Source organism: Vulpes lagopus, chromosome 2 (assembly GCF_018345385.1).
Source record: "Vulpes lagopus strain Blue_001 chromosome 2, ASM1834538v1, whole genome shotgun sequence".
NCBI classification, from domain to species: domain Eukaryota; kingdom Metazoa; phylum Chordata; class Mammalia; order Carnivora; family Canidae; genus Vulpes; species Vulpes lagopus.
In genome coordinates this window covers 96,595,485-96,611,881 of record NC_054825.1, presented here as the reverse complement: position 1 = coordinate 96,611,881, position 16,397 = coordinate 96,595,485, and positions in this window count along the sequence as shown.

Below are 16,397 nucleotides of genomic sequence, written 5' to 3'. Positions count from 1 at the left end.
TGCTTCTACAAACCGAGAAATGCCAAAGATTGCCAGCAAACCACCAGAAGCCACTTCCAGCCCTGCAGAAGAAACCAGCCTTGTCAATACTTTCCCTTCATGTTGGACTTCCAGCCCTCAGAGCTCTGAGATGATACATTTCTGTCATTTAACCCACCAGTTTATGGTACACTGTTAGGGCAGCCCTACTGGAATTCAGGTGAGGAAGGTGTGGCTCTAGCCACATGGAGGATAGATTAGTTTGCTAAATTGCCTTAGGTTAGAGCCTGTCCAAGTTCCGGGACTATGGCTGGCAGGAAACACCCCTGCCTCTCCCAGGTGGCAGCTGGAGACCTCCAGTGGGAGCTGGTGGGTCATCACTGGTGGGCAGGAAAGGACAAATGGAACTCACAATTGTGGGGTGCCACCAAAGCTTGATGGGGGTGAGCGCCATTGGATACTCACCCCCATGCCTCTGGTAGCCTTGCAATAGGAGCAAAAAGAAAAGGGAAACATGGGGTCTTCCAGGAGTAGAAGCCCTTTCTTCTGGCCATGGTCTCTCTAGTGTCCTCTACTGACAAGTTGTAGCATCATGCCAACAGCGAAGGAGAAAAGCTTACTGTGCCCAGTTCTATGGCCCAACAAGCCATGGAAGGAGAATTTGGAGTTAAGGGACAATAAATGTATGGATGGCATACCCCTCCTTTCCTGAAATGTATTGAAAGAATGTACAATGAAATGTAGTATTTTGAGAAGGATTTGTTTCCTCCCAGGTAGTAGCCAGAGGCTAGTGGCCACATGAGAGAGAATTTATTCTCCTGGGAGTTCTTAACATTTTTAGGTGTCATGAGCCCTTTTGGCTGTGCAGTGAAGCCTGTATGTCTCTTCTGAAAATGATGTTTTGAAATACATAACCTAAAATACATAGAACTACAAAGAAGCCAATGACATTGAAATACAGTAATAAAAATACTTTTTAAATAACCAAGTTTGTTATATTGTGTGCCGGTTAATTTTATGTATCAACTTGACTGGGTCATGAATACCCAGAAATTAGGTTAAACGCTTTTTCAGGGTGTATCTTTGAGGTTGTTTGTGGATGAGATTAGCATTCAGTTGGTAGACTGAGTAAAGAGATTGCTCTCCCCAGTGTGGGTGCACCTCATTCAATCCATTGAGGGCCTGAATACAAGAAAAAGGCAGAGGCAGGGAGAATTTGCTCTCTCTGACCACCTGTACTGGGATGTCATCTCCTGACCTCTATTGGGACTTCTATCATCTGCCCTCCATCTCTGAGGACTACGTCACTGGCTTTTCTGGGCCTCCAGCTCGCAGCTAGAGACCATCGGACTTCTCCACTTCCATAATCATGTAAGTCAGTTCCTCATAATAAGTCATCAGTTTTGATTCTCTGGAGAACCCTGACAAATACATCAAATGCTTCTTTATTAATGCGTTAAAAAAAAAAAACAAGATCTCTTATTGGGTCTAAGAGCTACATGATTTCTAAGTAGCAGTGACTGGAAATGACATTGTGGGATCCCTCTAAACACTGTGAAGTAGTCTGAAAATAGTCTCTTTCAGTTGGTGCTATTACTGGTGCTGCTGCTTACATTCATAATCGAAGAAAATACTAAATTTGAGGGGCAGGTTTTTGGGGGAAAGAAAGATGGCATTCTTTTATTTAAGTTTGGGGAGCCTCTGAGTTCAGAACCCCATTGATAGGGGAAATTCCAGCATTAGCACTGAGGCTGGCCTAGATCTCACTACACATCAGGCAGGTATTTTTGCCTGGGGCTCGAATCACCCAACCCAAGGGTCAACATTCGATGCACACACAGTACTGTCATAGAGTTTAGACACATCTCTGCATGAGCCACCCCCGAAGGCCTCTGCTGCTCCTTGGGCCTCAGCCTCACTGTGGTTACTGCCTCCTGCTCAGGGACGTATGCAAAACACAAATGCATGTGACCTTAAAAGTGGGGAAGAGGGAGGTTCCCAGCTTCACAGTGCTCACACCCCGAGAACACAATGACATACTTCTTCATTTTTGGTGGAGGGGTCATGTGGCTCTGCTCCCACCCAGGCCAAGTGAGTCAGTCAAGGAGGAAACACAAAGATTGAGCGACATGCCATGTACTGCAATGGGCTGATAGGGCAAGACACAGGAACTACTGGTTACCTCTTGAAAAGAACATCAAAAACCTTGGTTTTGGTGCAATATGAGTTACTGATCAAGAGAATCTGCTTGTTCATCACAGCCCTTGAATTACCACCTCCAATCTTGCCTTTCTGTCTGTGGCTTTACCCTCCAAGAATACTAGTAATCAGCTCAGCTCTCTGTGGTCCAATGTACTGATTATAACCATACCTTAGATGATTGGAAGTGTTGCATTTCTCAGTCCTATTTGATTCTCATAACTTAGAAGTATTTATTCTGAAATTGTATAATTGTGAAAATTTTATAAGTTAATATTTCTAGGAAAGAAAGGCATATGTTATTTAATTTTTCTGAAGTAATATACTTTTTATTTATTATATAAGTTAGTACCTAAGCTTATAATTTAAATAAACATTGATTTTTCTGATTATAAACAAAAAATTTTATAATAAATTTATTTTTTATTGGTGTTCAATTTACCAACATACAGAATAACACCCAGTGCTCATCCCGTCAAGTGCCCCACTCAGTGCCCATCACCCATTCACCCCCACCCCCCCCCTCCTCCCCTTCCACCACCCCTAGTTCGTTTCCCAGAGTCAGGAGTCTTCATGTTCTGTCTCCCTTTCTGATATTTCCCACACATTTCTTTTCCCTTCCCTTCTATTCCCTTTCACTATTATTTATATTCCCCAAATGAATGAGAACATACACTGTTTGTCCTTCTCCGATTGACTTACTTCACTCAGCATAATACCCTCCAGTTCCATCCACGTCGAAGCAAATGGTGGGTATTTGTCATTTCTAATGGCTGAGGAATATTCCATTGTATACATAAACCACATCTTCTTTGTCCATTCATCTTTCGATGGACACCGAGGCTCCTTCCACGGTTGCATGGATGGCGCTGGATAGGACAACTGACCCACTGACCACTTGGCTAACGAGGATGAAGACAAGGTTGGCTTCTCTCATTGTGTCATACATTCTGGAAACGGAAGTCCTAAATTATAACCAGGCCCAGAAGATAGGACAGAGTGGCCCACACTGGCCAGTACAGGCTGGCACGTAGACCTAACATCCAGGAGGCTGCACGTTTGCTTCCTGCCCAATTCCGCTGCCTTGCGGCAGTCTCCTAAAAAATGAAAAAAAAAATAAAAATAAAAAGGAAGAAAAAAGGTGCTGGCATATTTATTGGTGTGTTCTCTTCATCCAACAAATGTCTATTGAGCCCCGGTGTGTGCCAGGCACTGTGCTGGTTGCCGGGAAAATAATGATGAAGTATTCCGGGCCTCAGGGAACTCAGTCTAGTGAGAGAAATAGACAAGTAGGCAAACAGCTACAGTGTCGTGTGATAATTAGATGAGCCCAGAAGTGAACCTGGCACCGTTGGAGCAGGGAGGGGAGAGGGCGCATTCACTCCATTAAAAACTCCATTTTTAAAAAATGACACAATTTGAAAGTTGTTAAGAGATGGGGTGCCTGGGTGGCTTAGTTAAGTGTCTGACTCTTCATCTCAGCTCAGGTCTTGATCTCAGGGTTGTGAGTTCAAGCCCTGTGCTGGGCTCCATGCTGGACACAGAGTCTACTTTAAAAAAAAAATAGTTGCTAAAGAGTAGATATTAAAAGTTCTCATCACCAGACAAAATGCAACTATGTGAGGTGGTGGATGTTAAATAAACTTACTACGGAGATCATTTCACAATATATATAAATATCAAATCCTCATGTTGTATACCTAAAACTATGGTAATGTTTTATGTCAATTATCTCTTAATAAACTGGGGGGGGGATGCATATAGGCATTCCAAGTAAACGCTTTTACCACACACGCACACAAAAAGGAAAAATGACCATCAAAATGCTTTACTTTAAAATTTTTTTAAGTTTATTTATAATCTCTACACTCAATGTGGGGTGCAAACTCACAATCCCAAAATTAAGTCCCAGGCTTCCTCCAACTGAGCCAGCCAGGCACCCCTAACAAAGTGCTTTATTTTAAACTATGAAAATAAAACCTTCTAAACTCTGGGTTACTTTTCTTTTTAGTGCTTTTACCCTAAACAGAAATATAAGCAACACATATCAAATCAAGAGGAGAGAATGGGGACAGAATTTCTGGTCATGACCCCTTGAGAATGCACTCGATTTCCACCCCTCCCACTTCTAACACACCTTGACCTCAGGCCTATTCCCTGCCAAAGCCAACAAAAACACCAAGACATAAAAAACAAGAATAAAACTGTTTATAAAATTCCATAAGGCAGCCAAAGTGGAAAACTAATTCTGGTCACCATCCCTCTGAAAGACATGAGCTAATTACTATCTGGGATGAGCAGGGGAAAGTGGAACAGATCTCAGTCCTGAGAGATACTGAGCACCACAGTCACAGCCCAATGGGTTGGGCAAATGTCAAGAGGTAATGCCAGCACTAGCGGGCTTTAGCATCCTGCTTCCTGGGGACATTGGGCAGGATGAGGCAGGGATGAGGTCTCTGGTGAACCATGGTGGTGTTTCCATGCATGTTGATGGAGGGGAGGCTCTAAGATCTCTTTGAAATGATGACCCACTGGTGGAAAAGTGGGAGCAAGAAGCTGGAGCTGAGAGCCCAAGCGTTGATACACAATTGGTGGCCTTCCTGACACTCAAGTAATTAATATATTTCTGGGAGTGCCTGCGGTAAAGTAATGGGAACTGGCAAGCCCTCCTTACCTACCCCTGCCAAAAATAAAAGAGTAAATTAATTGTCCAATTTGTACATTTTGAGAATGTTAGGGGCAAAACCAGCATTCCTGCATCAGGCATACACTTGGCCTCACAAGACTGTGTTACCCATGAGCCTGATGAAAAAAAATCGATTTCTTGATTATGAAAATCATTCCTGATAAGCCTCTTGAATGGATCCTCCAAAATGAACACTATACATTTTCTCTAGTCTTGGAGGGGGAAAATATCTGCAAAGAAAATGTGAGTATTTGTAAAATCGTCCACGATCCAACAAGCATGAACTCTTCATCAAATATTCTTTTGTGCACAACTCCCTTAAACCTCAAAGCCAACAGTGGGGTGAGAATGGGAGGTCCCTGAGGGCTTGGGCAGCCACAGTCTCCATGTGCCTCCCAGCAGAGCCTGATTCCATACTTTCTGAGCCTGTGATGGAATAGGAAGCGGCCAGGTGCCAAAGTAAATGAGGTTCCTCCCTGGAGTGGTGCCAAGGCCCTGGATTTAGATCACAGCTCAAAAGGCTCTTGGAAAACTTTTGGAAACTTCCCCTAGGAGAATGGAAGAAATTCACATACTGTCCCTGTGTCCGATGGAAAGGCTCCAAATCTGCTCTGCAAACCACTGCAGGGCTCAGCAGCTCTCAGGTGTGGGGCCTCTATCTTTCCTGAGGAGGCCCCGGACATGCACTCGGTCTGTTAGGGAAGCAGCCAGCACTTCTGAGTCAATGATCCTGAATCTGGAGAAAGGGAGACCTTCTTACCAAAGGCTTAGGTACCAGGTGTAGGGCAGTATCTAATCTCTCCTCCTCCCCTGCAATCCTACGGTTGCCCACTGCCCCAGAAACAACACCCAGAAGGAGACTTTCCATTTGGCACCTACCATAGAAGCCCAGAGGAGGGTTCTGGAAGCTGAGTGAGGAGTGACACCAGGCAATGGGGAAAGGACTGAAATTAACCTCACTTAAAACAGCAGTTGAAAGGAAAAGGATGAGCTAGTTCTCTGCCTAGGTGGATGCACCCTCCTGTGCGGCCACCAGAGTAGCACCACCCAGAGACTCTGTTGTAAGGCAAGTAGTCACTGATGGTCGTGAGGCATTTGCCTCCTGAATAACTCAGTCTTCCTATTTCCATTCATAGGCAGAGTGATCACTTAGAGGGATGTGGGTCAATTTGAATAGGGACCAAGTTGCCACCTCGGAAAGAAAGAGATATAGTCTCCTATCTCCTTCCCTTTCGAGAATGCAGTGTGATAGGACTCCCGCAAAGATGAGTCAGACAGGAACGGATGCCAAGGTTGCCCAACAAGAAGCCCAGTTCTGGGGAAGAATGAGTCCAGATGATGACCTGGGCCCAATGCCCCCCTAGAAGGTCCATTTGGGGGCTGGTTTGGGCTGATTGTGTGACTAAGCCTCCAAGTGCCCCCCAATAAAACTAACCAAAGAGAGCATCACATAGGGCTGACTGTAAACCCTGTCTGGGGGCTTTAAGCCTCAGACAGACATAACTGGAGAGATTGGGATTATCCTTTGTCCTCCCTCAAAATAAAATATCACTTTGGCTTTTGAGTTCAATTGGAGTGGTAAAAGCAAGGACATACTGAACCATAAAGACGGAGTTTTCAACAGTTACCTTAGAGCACAAGAAATTATGATGGCAGAAAGTTGGAGCACATTCATCTTTGCCTGCTTCTCTGGCTCTGATCCTAGCCTACCTTTTGGAAGCAAGACACACCTCTTGGGATTGAATACATCCTGGGATGCTCCAGCAAGGTTTTCAGGCATGTCTCAGGAAGAGATACAGGATGCCCTAATTCAGGCAAATGCAAAATAAAGATATTAAATTTAATAGAGAAAAAGGGGTGCTAGGTGGGCTCAGTAGGTGAAGCACCTGACTTCCTCACGTCATGATCCTGGGGTCTGCTTATCCCTCCCTCTGTTCCTCCCACCCTCTGCTCGTGTTCTCTCTTCCTCTCAAATAAATAAATAAAATCTTTAAAAAATTAATAGAAAGAGACCATCCCACATTGGTAAAGGAGATCAAACTGGGTAGTTATTGTCAGAGATGGAACAACCTTGAAGCTGTTAGCAGTATTCTCTTCCTTCTATTCCTGGTCCTTCAGATGAATGACGAGTTTAAGGAAACTGAGCAGCATGTGTGAGAGATCACAAAATCTCATTGAACAGAACTTTAGCCACTTTGTGGAACTTCCAAACATGGCTTTGAATTGATTTAAGAGGAATTGATTTATTAGGAAGGAATAAAAGAGGAAATGACTATGATAAGATCTAGCAGTTCTTTCTCTGGGTATATATCTGAAGGAAATTTAATCACTATCCTGAAAAGATATATATACTCCTATGTTCACTGCACTATTATGTATTTACAATAAAGATATGGAAGCAACCTAAATGTTCACAGACATATGAATGGATAAAGAATATATATATATATGTATGTATGTATATATATATATATATATATACATATGGAAATCTATTGAGCCATGAAAAAAAGGAGGAAATCCTGCTATTTGTGACATTATGGATGAAACTCAAAAGCATTACACTAAATGAAATAAGCCAGACAGAGAAAGACAAATACTGTATGATGACACGTGTGGAATCTAGAAAACCAAGCTCTTGGGGTGACTGGGTGGCTCAGTGCTTTAGCGCCTGCCTTTGGCCCAGGGCATGATTTGGAGTCCCGGGATCGAGTACCGCATCGGGCTCCCTGCATGGAGCCTGCTTCTCCCTCTGCTTGTGTCTCTGCCTCTCTCTGTGTCTCTCATGAATAAATAAACAAATAAATAAATCTTAAATAAATAAATAAATAAATAAACCAAACTCACAAAAATAGAGACCAGATTGGTAGTTGCCAGAGGCAGGACGTAAGGGTGGATGAATTAGGTAGAGGGGGTCAAAAAGTATAAACTTCCAGTCATGAGATAAATAAGTTCTGGGGACATGATGTACAACCTGATGATGATTATAGCGAACAATAGTATTACGTATCTTTAAAACTTGCTATAAGAGAGTAGGTCTTAAAAGTCTCACAAGGGAAAAAGGTTCATAACTGTGTGAAGTAAGGGACACTAATTAGAGTTATTGTGATCATTTTGCAGTATATAGATGTATCACATCATTCTGTTGTACACTTAAACTAATACAATGTTGTATGTCAGTAATGTCTCAATAAAATTGGGAAAAGAAATAAAAGGAAACAAGATGCTTTGTGGGTTTGGTAGGCATCCAGAGACCTCCCTCAGGGCTCTTGTTTGACTGTGAGGTCAAATGTTCTAGCAAAGGGCACTAAGACAGGGCTCTGGGTTGTCAGAAAGGGGGTAGTGTAGACAAGTTATTCACATCTTTCTGGAGGGGATTAGACCTAAAATGGTGGGATTCGGACAGAGAAAGAAGGTTGGGCAGACAGGATTCTAAACTGGGGAAGAAATTCAAGCCAAGATGAACATGGGGATCACTATGGAATATTCCAGAGACATTTCATTGAAGCTACACGGCACCTCTGACTAGAGTGGGGAATAGCTGTATTTGTGGAGGGTCTTGAATGCTACTTTCAGGATTGATTGCTATGTCCTGAAAGAGCTTGTGGTAAATAAGAGGCATTCTACCTGTGGAGGATTAGTCAGGATTACTCAGGATTACTGAGCTGAGGCTTTTCTGTCTCCAAAATCTCACTGTCTGCTTCACCAATACCAAGTCCCTGGAATGAGATGGCTGCAGAAGCTTTCTCTTTCCCCCAAACTTGGACTACTGCTAATCAGGGAAGTGTTCTCAGCAAATATTTCATAATCACTGGTAGAAAGTGGTGCTCTGGCTTGAGGGCACCGAAGGACCCAAGCTTTTATCTACCCTTCTGATTTCCCCCCTCTGCAGGTGGGCTTTTGTCCCTTGACTGGTGTCACATGGGGTGCCATCATGTCAGGCTCTCACCCCTTTATGACCAAAGAGCAGAAGGAGGGTCTTGCCCTCATTGGTGAGGGAAATATTACCCCAGAGACCATAGTCAACTTCCCCTGTATCTCATTGCCCAGAAGTGGCTGCAAGGGAGGCTATTGAAGGGAGGGCCCAAAGAAGAAGAAAATTGTTCTGAGCCAATCAGGAGTCATCTCCTGGGGCTGGGAATAGGGAGGCCAAACAAATCTGAGATTCTGGCATAAGAAGGGGAATGGCATTTGGGTAAAGGTTAGGGGGGCGATCTGGACCTTTTCTCCCATTCTCCTCTTTTCCCAGGTGATGACACCAAGGCTGAGTACTGGAGGCACCCACCCAGGGTCACAGAGCAAACACAGAGCCAGCATGTGCTCCCTCCAGGCTGGTCACTGTCTTCTCTATGGTGATTCCCAACACAGAAAACCAAGTACTGGTGGTTCTGTTCAAATTCTGAAGGCCCTCATCTCACTGATGGTACTCGTAGTTCTTAACTCTCACTCTGTGTCAGAGTATTATGGGGAGAACTTTAAAACAAGGAAAGAAAATGAATGTCCATCTTCTATCCCATGAGATGCAGATTCAACTGGTTTGGGGTGGGGCCCCAGAGACCTACTTTTCAAAAGCTTTTGAGGCATAGTGGTGTGTTTTTAACGGGTCAGCTTGGCTGGGCTATTGTTATACTGTGTTCTCCCCAAAATTCATTATGTCAGGACCTTACCCCCCACCCTGCCCCCGCAGTATGACGGTATCAGGAGGTGGGGCTTTTAGGGGTAATTAGGTTTAGATTAGTCCTGAGACTGGAGCCTTCGGGAATGGGATTAGTGTCTTTATAAGACATGAGACAGCTTGCTGCTTCTCTCTTTCCCCAAGAATACAGTGAGAAGTTGTAGTCTGCAACCTGGAAGAGGACTCTGACCAGAACCTGACTGTGCTGGCCCTCTGATCTCAGGCTTCCAGCCTCCAGAACTGTGAGAAATAAGATTTCGGTTGTTGCTAAACCACTCAGTCTGTGGCATTCTGTTATAACAGCCGAATTCATTAGGACAGCTACTGTCAGTCCCCGGTTAGTCAGTTAAACACTAGCTGCGAAGGTATTTGTGGCTGTGATTCTAGTCCATAATCAGTTGACTTTAAGGGAGTCTGATCTGGGTGGGCCTGATCCGGTGTGTTGAAAGGCCTCAAGAGCAGAGCGGAGGATTCCTGGTGAAGTGGACACCCCCGGCCTGCAGACAGCAGCTGCCCCTGGCCTCCCTGACATCACATCCTCTGGGTTCAGGCTTGCCTGGCCAGGCCCCACAATCACAAAAGCTCATGTGCCCTTAAGATGCATCTCCCACCGGTTCTGCTTCTCTGGTTGAACCCAGACTGATAGGCCCGGTGATTTCTATATGCTGCTCAGGCTGAGACCAGGGAATATCCGGCAGTGGTTAAAGCCAAAGGGCGTGGGGATCAAACTGCTCAAGGCCAGCGCTCATCTCTGCCTGCCCCTGTGTGAGGCCCTGGGGCTGTGAACGGGATCCCGGCGTCTATGGCAGGGGAGGTCGCGGCGGCTCTTGCAATCTGGGGCTGCTCTGGGCTCTTCATTCGCGGGGATGAAATGCCATTCAAACAGCGACGAGTCTGGTTTCCCACCTCATCGACACCTGAGGTTTGGGGCCTCGCTTTCGGGTCACCTGACACGTCCTTCCCGAGCCTGCTCCGGGCGGCGGGAAGGCACTTGGCGCGCGGCCCCGCAGGTGCACCCGGGGGGCAGGTGCAGCCCCGGAGGGGGGCAGGTGCACCCGGGGAGCAGGTGCAGCCCCGGGGGGGGCAGGTGCACTGGGGAGCAGGTGCAGCCCCTGCGGGGGGGCAGGTGCACCCGGGGAGCAGGTGCAGCCCCGGGGTGGGGGGGGGCAGGTGCACCCGGGGAGCAGGTGCAGCCCCGGGGGGGGCAGGTGCACCCGGGGAGCAGGTGCAGCCTGGGGGGGGGGCAGGTGCACCCGGGGAGCAGGTGCACCCTGGGGGGGGGGGCAGGTGCCCCGCCCCGGGAGTCAAGGAGTGAAAGGCGAGAGCCAGGAGCGCCACGGGGTGTCTCACAGCGGCCCGGGGACCAACATTCTCGGCTGGAAGGCGCCAGGCGTCTGGCGAGCAGGACAGCGGTGAAAACGCTTCTGCGCCTCCCGCCGCCGCTTTTCCTCCGGGCGCCGAGCCCCGCGGCTCCCTCCAGCGGCGCTGGGCGGGCGCTCGCTCCCCGGGGTCCGGTGCGGCTCAGCCTGGCGCACGAGTGCCCCCTGGTGGCCGCACGCCGCAGCGACTGCTCCTGCTTCGGCTGTGGTCCGGGGTCCTTGCCTTTGCTGCTGCTCACAGGCCCCTGTGAAGCCTTTTTTTTTTTTTTTTTTTTTTTATTGGAGTTCAGTTTGCCAACATATAGCATAACACCCAGTGCTCATCCCGCCAAGTGCCCCCCTCGGTGCCCATTACCCAGTCACCCCCACCCCCGCCCACCTCCCCTTCTATTACCCCTTGTTCGTTTCCCAGAGTTAGGAGTCTCTCATGTTCTGTCTCCCTCACTGATATTTTCACTCATTTTCTCTCCTTTCCCTTTATTCCCTTTCACTAATTTTTATATTCCCCAAATGAATGAGAACATACACTGTTGTCCTTCTCCGATTGACTTACTTCACTCAGCATAATACCCTCCAGTTCCATCCACGTTGAAGCAAATGGTGGGTATTTGTCGTTTCTAATGGCTGAGGAATATTCCACTGTATACACAGACCACAGCTTCTTTATCCATCATCTTTCGATGGACACCGAGGCTCCTTCCACAGTTTGGCTAAGACTTTGACAGGTGGAGAAGATCAGCCGCTTCACCGACTTACTGTCACCAGCCATCTGTGTGTGACCTCAGCCGCTCCTGTCACCTCTCAGGGTCCTGTCTTCTCACCTATAAACTGGGAGGGTTGAAATAGATCCTCTGGGTTTTGACATTGAGGATTCAAGAACTTGTGATTCACAGACAGTCACTCATTCAACAAATACAAATGTGTCGAGTGCAGAGGTTCAGACTGGTTAGAGAGCAAACCTGTGCATTCCTGGGCCTTACACTGTAGCAGGAGGGGACAGGTGATAAGCAACATAGAGAAGAAAGTAAGTAATATGTCAGAAAATGATCCGTGCTACCGCTGAAGACAGAGCAGAGAGGCAATCAGGAGTGGTAGCAATGGTGAAGGCTACGGTGATGGAGTCAGGATGGGGCTCTGGCCAGTCAGCTGGAGCAGAGACCTGGAGGACAAAGGTGGGGGGGGCAGTCATCCAGATTTGGCTGGCGGGGGGGAGCGGGGGACTGGCTCTACCGTCATTCCAGATGGAGGAAAGCACCCTACGAAGACCCAAAGCACAAGCCTGACTGACGGATTTGAGGACAAATAAGAAGGCTTGTGTTGGTGACTTAGCCAGCTGGGAGGGTATGATGGTGGGGTTGGGGAGACCAGATAGGAAAGGGGTTGATTCCATAGAACCCTGCAGGCCACTGTGAAGAGTCTATCCTTGACTCTTAAAGAACGAAGCCACTAGAGGGTTTTGAGCAGAGGAATGACATGACCTGCCTTATGTTCTAACAGGGTCTTAGTCTGTTCAGGCTGCCAAAATAAAACACCATCAGGGCCCCTGGGTGGCTCAGTCAGTTAAGTGTCCGACTCTTGATGTCGGCTCAGGTCATGATCTCAGGGTCGTGAGATCGAGCCCAGCATCAGGCTCTCAGCACAGAGTCTGCTTGGGAGTCTCTCTTCCCCGATCACATACTCTCTCTCAAATAAATAAAATAAATCCTTTAAAAAAAAAAACATTGTAGACTGAGAGGCTTAAACAACAGAAATTAGTTTTCTTACCATTCTGGAGGCTGGAAAGTCTAGGATCAAAGTCCAGCAGAGTTCAGTGTCTGGTGAGAACCCTCTCCTTGGCTTGTAGAGGACAGCCGTCTCACTGTGTCCTCACATGGCAGAGAGATGAAGCCCTGGGGTGTCTTCCTCTTCTTATAAGGGCACTTAGCCCACCCAGGGGCTTCCCTTCATCCTCTCATCTAAACCTAATCACCTCCCAAAGGCCCCTTCTCCTAAAGCCATGGAGTTTTGAGGAGCACAAACATTCAGGCCAGCAGTCACTCGGGCAGTGCTGTGAGCTAGATAGCAGGGAAGGTGGTGATGGAGGCAGGAAAGCCAGAGGCTGGGGAACTACCCGCCAGAGGTGCTGGTGGCTGTGTCTCGAACGGTGAGGTAGCAGCGGAGGTGGTGACCCGTGGCCAGCTTCTGGAGAGGCGGTGAAAGCAGAGGCAGCGGGATTTCCTGACTGGCCGTAGGTGGAGGCTGGGAGAAAAAAGAGGTCAAGGATGGCCAAGGATTTTGAACTGAGTACCTGAAAATTGGGATGTATTGAGGTTAAGAGGTCGATTTGTGAAGGGAATTGAATATGCAGCTTTCAGGGGGACTTGTTGCTGGAGATAATGACCATACTCTGAGATTTGTGTTCATTCCTGGTACTGCCCGGCTGCATCAGTCTGGAAAAGTACCTTAACTTCTCTGAGCCTTGTTATTCAGGATGTATTTGTTCACCCCCACGTGTCAGGTACTGTGCTGGATGCTGGGGATACAGAAGTAAAACAAAGTCCCCGCCGTCATGGAGCTTACCTTTGGGGAAATAAAGATGATAATAAATGACCACTTGGAGTTGACTGAATGATAATGTAAATTGCCTCAAGCACTCAGTATGGTGCTTTGTCCAATTCGCAGCTGATTCTACATCCTCCTCTTGCTTTCTACCAGAGGAAAATATGTGTCACATGCTTGAGTGGACCAGTGAGGGGCCAGAGGGCATTTTGAGTGGCAGCCTCCCAGTTTTCCAGAAACTACAGAATTGACTCCCTAAGAATAAAATATGGGATATTCTTATAGAAATTATACAAATGGTATGCTGCCTCCACAGCAGAGTGCAGCCTCTGATTTTTATTCTTTGATTTTATTCTGGAACCCACTGGAAGCCAGCATAATGTCATAAGTGAGATGGTGCTAGACGAGGCATGGCTAGCCTAACAAACTAATAGCAAATAGCTGGGACCGTGTCTTAACATGTAGTTCGTTTTTGTTGCAAGCATCATCCCCTTAGTTAAAAGCATTATATTTCTTCTGAAATGATAGCTGTTTAGGATCACTTCTTTTACTCCAAGTGGGCTTTTCTTGGTAAAAAGTAAACCACAGAGAGGAGATCACCATGGGAGAGAAAAGAGCCTGGTCAGACCCTGGAAGTCTGATGTTCTGGAACAAAGGGCAAGGAGAGGAGGAACACTGAACGGCAGCATCTGTAGAGATGGGGGGGTGGGCAACAGGAGTGGGTGAGGTGAAGCTCTGCAAGAAAGCACACACGGATGGGCTCCAGGAGGTCGGAGGTGGGAGGTGGACACTGGATTTCACAGTCGGGATGTTTCTTCTGTCAGTGGCCATAGGTGCATCCAGGGAGCTGTGGACTCAGGACATGTGGAGGATAAGGAAGGAGAGACAACAAGAGCTGGAGAAATGGTCAAGAACTTTCCTCTGAAAAGCAAGGGGGTGGGGTGGGAATTATCTAGGCCAGGGAAGTGTGGAGTTGAGAGAGAATTTTAGTTTTATTTATCTTTTCTTAAAAGATTTATTTACTTTAGAGAGGCAAGGAGGAGCAGGAGAGGGAGAGAATCTCTGGCAGACTCTATACTGAGCACAGAGCCCGGTGTGGGGCTTGATCTCAGGACCCTAAGATCATGACCTGAGCCGAGGTCAAGAGTGGACGCTGAATCAACTGAGCCACCCAGGCGCCCTGAGGGAGGATTTTTAAAGTGAGGAATGATTAATAGTGTTCTGGTTGGTTGATCTCTCTTTGTAGGCAAAACCAACAGACAGCTCTGACTCACAAGCAAGGTTTGGAATTTTTTTTAAGAACCACAGGTAGCCTACTGCAGAGGCCTTCAGGCTGGGATGCCACTGCCTTGGAATCTTCAATATGGGAATCTGCTTCCAGCTCAACAATAGTCCTAAAATTGACCTGCCTGGGGATGCCTCCTGCCAGCATGCCTTTCCCACCTGTTCTTCCATAAATGCCCCTCTCCTGCTTCACACATATACACACACACAAAAGTGTACATCTCAACAGGTTGTGAAAACATCTGTGCTCCGTACAATTAGACAAACTTAAGACAGCTGGTTTTGTATCATCTTCTATCATCAAGGCACCATAAGGCAGCCCCCAGTTCCTGCCACTCATCTATCAGAGACACTTCCAATAACATCTTCAGTTCTTACGTTTTATCAGTATTTATCAAAATTGTTATATATCTGTACATTGATAATTTATTAATAATAATCATGGAAAAGATAACTAAATTCAGATTTACAAAAAGCCTAATAGTCAAGAGAAATTAAATGTCAATTCACAAACATTTTTATTATAGGGAAATATGATGATCACAAAGACACTCTCACATATAAAAATGTATTAGGGTAAAAATGTGTGAAGGCGGTAGAAAGGATACAAGATTTTAAGGAGAAAAGGGAGCACAGTAAAATTTTTGAATTATTTTTTTTGTCTGTGCTTTAGATGGATAGGTATCAAATTGTTATGGTATTTATTTTCCACAGAATATATTTTTTTAAATAATGTTGCAATTTTATACAAGTATTTATAGTAAGCTGGAAATGTACAGTCTTACAACTATTTAAACTTATGATTTAGAACTTTTAAAGGGCAACTTCAAAATGTGCAGGAAAGTTTTTTTTTTTTTTAACCATACATGAAGAATTTTAATATCAGGATTTAAATTTTTGTGCTAAACTCATCCCACATAAGTGAGTAATAAGAACAAAATGCTGAGAGGTGAGAGCCACAAGAAAGAGTCCAATTTCTAAGAGGAGCGACCTTTTATATGTATTCTGAACGAAGGGATAAAGGCCAAGAAGGACAAGCCTAGTTGGGGCACTGGGTACGGTGATGGCAAATGAGAACACAAAAGGGATGCACATGAACACGACTCCCAGATCCTGTGAGACATACAGAAGATTCTTACAAAAGAATGTATCAGTCCCAAAGGCTTTGGGTTGGAGGAATCTTCTACTAATCCAATCTGAAGCACCTTCTGGCAGTCACTCTCTTTCCAGCACTTTCTGCTCAATCAATCATCATAAATCAAAGCAACAAGAAGTAAAATATTTTGTAAAATGTACTACATGTACACTTATGTGCAATGGTTAGATGTATACATTTTCTATTTGTACACTGTTATGTATACACTGTTTCAATTAATTTTTAATAACCTTATTGACATAACTCATATGCTGTTTAACATATATAATTCAGTGGTTTTTAGCATATTCAGATATGTGCAATCATCATCCCTCTGTAATGTTAGTACACTTTCACCACCCCAGAAGAGAATCCTGTATTAGGAGTCACTCTTACTCTCCCAAACACTCTAGTAAATTCTGGTACCTAGGTCAGATATATGACTTGTAAATATATTCTCCCATTCTGATGGCTTATTTTTTTATAGTGTCATTAGAACTTCTAATTTTGATTAAGTCCTAT